This window comes from Ochotona princeps, chromosome X, assembly GCF_030435755.1.
Source record: "Ochotona princeps isolate mOchPri1 chromosome X, mOchPri1.hap1, whole genome shotgun sequence".
NCBI classification, from domain to species: Eukaryota; Metazoa; Chordata; class Mammalia; order Lagomorpha; family Ochotonidae; genus Ochotona; species Ochotona princeps.
In genome coordinates this window covers 88,959,560-88,963,900 of record NC_080865.1, presented here as the reverse complement: position 1 = coordinate 88,963,900, position 4,341 = coordinate 88,959,560, and positions in this window count along the sequence as shown.

The window sequence follows — 4,341 nt, the reverse complement described above, 5'->3', positions numbered from 1 at the left end:
TCCCAGGCAACCTGTGCCGGAGCCCAGAATAGGATGTGAGCCCTCCCTGGGGCCAGAGTCCAAAGATCCCCAAGACAGAGGAGCAACAGCTGGTTTCAATCAGCCTGCCTGGCCCAACCCCTCTGTAGCAGCCCTGCCCCAGCCCTTCCCGAATCTGCCAGGCTGTTTCCCATTAGCTCCTCCACGCTGGGCCCTGGCTGCAGCCCTGCTTGCAACTCCTCCTTCAGTGCCTGGCTCAGCAAAAGCTTGTGTTCTCTCTCTCTCTCTCTCCATCTTGCTGGGGAGCCCTCTGCACCCTGCTGGGAACACGGCCTGTGGCTACAGCATCCATTCTTTTGGCATGCTGGGAGCTGAGGCCCCACCCTCATCAGCTGCCTGTTGTACATTCTAGAAAATCCAAGCTGTTAAGACAGTCACACAGGGGAGGGGACAAAGACCTAAAGGTACCTCTGCTTGGAAGAATCAGGAAAGAAGAGCCAGAAAGGGGGGAGTTGGGGGCTGAGAAATCAAGTTGGGCCTACAGGACAGGCCCTTCCTGCCACAGCTTCTAGAACAGGAACGTGGGCTCCCTGTAGTGCAGGTTATTCCTGAATGGCACAACTTTGCTGAGGCAAGCAGAGAAGTAATGCCAGCATTGCTCCCCTGCCTGGCCGTGTTAGAGGGCAGTGGCACCAGCACCAAAGTAGCTCCTAAAAACTCTAAAATCTTCACACCTTGGGTTCCTAGGAAGGCAATATCGTAGATAGCTTTGGAGCCACAAACAGACCTCATGGAGGAGTACTTACTTAGCTTGCGGGCCCAAGGCCAACCAGCCTTTTTTTGTTTTGTTTTGTTTCTTTTAAAAAATTATGTATTTAATTATTGAAAAGGCAGAGAGAGAGAGAGAGAGAGAGAATCTTCCATGATTGTTCACTTCCCAGATGGCCGCAATGGCTGGAGCTGGGCTGGTCTGAAGGCAGGAGCCAAAAGCTTCTTCTGATTCTCCCATGAGGGTGGCAGGACCCAAGCACTTGGCCCATCCTCTGCTGCCTTTCCAGGTGCATTTAGCAGGGACCCAAATGGGAAGTAGAGTGACCAGGACTTGAACCAGAGCCCATATGGGATGCTGGTCCTATAGGTCATAGCTGTACCTGCTATAGCCCAATGCCCCTCCCCCACAGTGCTTTTATTGGAAAGTATTTACACTCTGCTTCTCTCCACAACAAGTACGAGGCAGCTCTCAATAACCTGCGCAAGAACTGCAAAATGCACTGTTTTAGGGGGTAACAAGGGGCGGGGGTGGGGGTTCTTGGCGCTCCCTGAAGGGGCAGAGTGTAAATGAGTGAGAATATTCAGTGAATTCCTCCTTCAGGAAGCAAAAAGCAGAGGCCAGGAGCCTCCAGCCTTGAGGGACAGATCAGGAACAAGGACTGCAAGACTCTTGTGACATTTGGTCACTCTGGAAGCTCCGGCTGTCCCTTTCTTGTTCTTTCTTTGCTACTCCTTCCATCACTGCCAGTCCAAGTATTACCCAGGGATCAAAAGGCTAGTGCAACGCCCCGTCGAGGATGCTTCCTCCTCTGTGTGCTGTGGTAGCCATCCTGACGGGTGAGGTGGTAGCGTTGATGGGATTCTGCAAGGAGGGAAGCCCGCCCCTGAACACAAGCACCATCTTGCTCTGTCACCAGAGAGCTCGATTTTAAGGCCAGCGACTTTACCTTTCTGAGCCCTGAGGGTTTTTTTTTTTCCTCAAAGATGGAGTTCCAATACCATCAACTTCCGAAAGATGTGATGAGTTTTCAAGAACATGCCTGGCAGAGAGTAAACACATGCTGTGTAAGTGTTTGTTAGCTCTGATGCAGAACCCAGAAGCAAAGCCAGTCTCAACTGTACCTTGTTCTTTCTGGCCCCAGCACCCAACACTGCTGAAGTGGCAGTTCATGGCATAGCAAAGATCAGCTGGGCCGAAGGGCCATGCTGGGAAGCACAGACTGGGCCGGCATCCCTCCCCCATCTTCTGGACTCTGCCCTGGGATGACTCCACACTGTATTCAGCACTCTCCATCGGGCCCCTGGGGCCCTGCCTTGGCCTTGGAAATGAGGATGACCTCACCTGTTTTCCCTCTCAGCCCCTCCCTTATCTTCTTATCAGAAAAATGACTGTCTTTACCCTCATCAGTTTTAGGACTTGAACCCTTGTTGGCAACGGGTTCAAAGACGGAAAGGGAAAGAAACAAGGGTGGGGAGAGCAAATGGCCCAAAGTCCTCATTGACAGTTGCTTGGCAGCTCTATGAGTCACTGGGGTCTTGCTCTAACTTGTTCCTACCAGCGGACCTCTACTTGTTTCACTTTTTTTGCTTCAAGGCTAGTCTTAAGGCCAAATACCGAACTTGGAGAAGTTGTTTTTCAGGGTTCCTCCTGTCAGTGCCTCTTCTTTCTTTTTTTAGGAAAAAATGTTGAAAGTCTTATTTCTTTATTGAAAGACACAGTTACAGAGAGCGGGAGAGAGAGAGAGAGAGAGAACCTTCCATCCACTGGTTCACTCCCCAAATGGCTGCAATGACTGGGACTTGGGCAGGCCAAAGTCAGGAGCCAAAAGCTTCTTTCTAGTCTCTTATGTGGGTACAGGGGCTCAAGGAGTTGGGCTGTCTTCTGTTGCTTCCTCAGGCACAGTGACAGGGAGCTGCATCAGAAGCAGAACAGCCAGAATTTGAACTGACACTCACAGGGGATGCCGACATGGTAGACCTTGGCCTCTTAGGCGGTTATGCCACAACCTGCTGATCATTTTGCTCTCTGATCCTGCGCTGATTCCTGGTCCTGGAAGGGGTGGAGGGTATCAAAGCCCACCTAATTTACATCAGAATGCCCCTTATGCAACTGCACGTTCTGCCAGTCTGTGACAACAATGAAGTATCTTGAGGCACAGCTCAGCTCACAGTAACAGGTAACTCTACAGCTCTGCTGTGGGAGCTAGTTAAAGAGGGGCCGTGGTAGGGGTTGGGATCAGCATGCCAGGAGGCAAGAGTGTCCTGGGAACCTGGAAGTGCCGCAGGGGGAAATGTGAGGTTTTATGGTTGTGCCAGTGGGAGGAGGACTTAGGAGCTAGCACACTTCAGGGCTGATAGAGTGCATACCCTTGGCCTTGTGGGCACCCAAAGAGGCTGCCACTTGCCAAGCCCTTCACTCCCTGCCCACAGCTTGCTGAGCCATGCTGGAAGACACTGGGGTCTTACTGGCAGAAGGCAAGATAAACATGACACAGGAGAGTGGCTGGTACTCAAACCTGCGCTGGGGGTCGAGGGAGAGGTGGCGGGAGCAAGTGTCAAAGGCTTGGCTCCTCACTTTGAGACTCGCTTTTGCCTTCATCTGAAGTTCTTTCTTGGCTTAGGAAAGAATTCAGCCTGCTTGGCCCAGTGTCCAAGGCCTTCATCCTTGGTATGTGTTGTTATTCATCACTCCTTGTCCATGTTCTCTCCATCCACCAAAGTCTAGTTTGAACATCACCTTCTTCACCAAATCCCTGGCTATCTGCAATTCAGGCCTCCATGCTGGGGGCCCTTGTCGCACCCTCGGTTTCAGGTTCTCGAAAACCTTTCATTTCTGGACTCTCTCCTCTTCTGTCACATATATCTGAGGGCAGGAGCTTGCTTTTATACATTTTTGGCTCCTCCAAAGTGTCCGGAACAGAGCCTGACAAAGAGTCAGCTCAACATGAGTTTGTTGAGTTGATGCTAAACTCCTGTGTGTTTAGACTCCCATGATCTGAATGGGGGTAGGGGCAGGTGGCAGGAGGTGGGTGATGGAAAGCCATTTGCCAGCCACTTGGAGGGCTGCTGTGTGCTGTTAGAACCTCCTTCTGTCACATGTGCCCTCATCAACCATAAGCTACCACTTCCTGGGTACATGCTCATCATTTTTTGAATGAATTTTTATTTTTGACTGGCATATAGTCATTGCACTTGTTTGTAGGATCCAGAGTGACATTTCATCACATATATGCAGTGTGTGATGACCACACTGGAGCACTTGGTGTCTATAATCCCCGTCATTGGTCATTGCCGAATATTGGCAACTTGCAAAATCCTGTCTGTTTGGCAATATTCCATTAATGGTAGTCATGCTTCCTCCACCCTTCTTTCCCCTAGACCCTGCCCTTCTTTGGCATAGTTTGGTTCAGGATCACCCCATCCAGGTAGCCCAGAGCTAGGGAAAGGGCTTCTTTTCCCAGCATAAGGGCTGGCCAAGGGCTGGCTGTCCCGTAGCCTGAGGCTAGTGAGTCTAGTAGGCAGCTCCTTTTTAGCAGCTCGCAGCTGCCCATGGCTCCTCCTCCTCCTGAGGGAGTCACCTGCTGATTATGG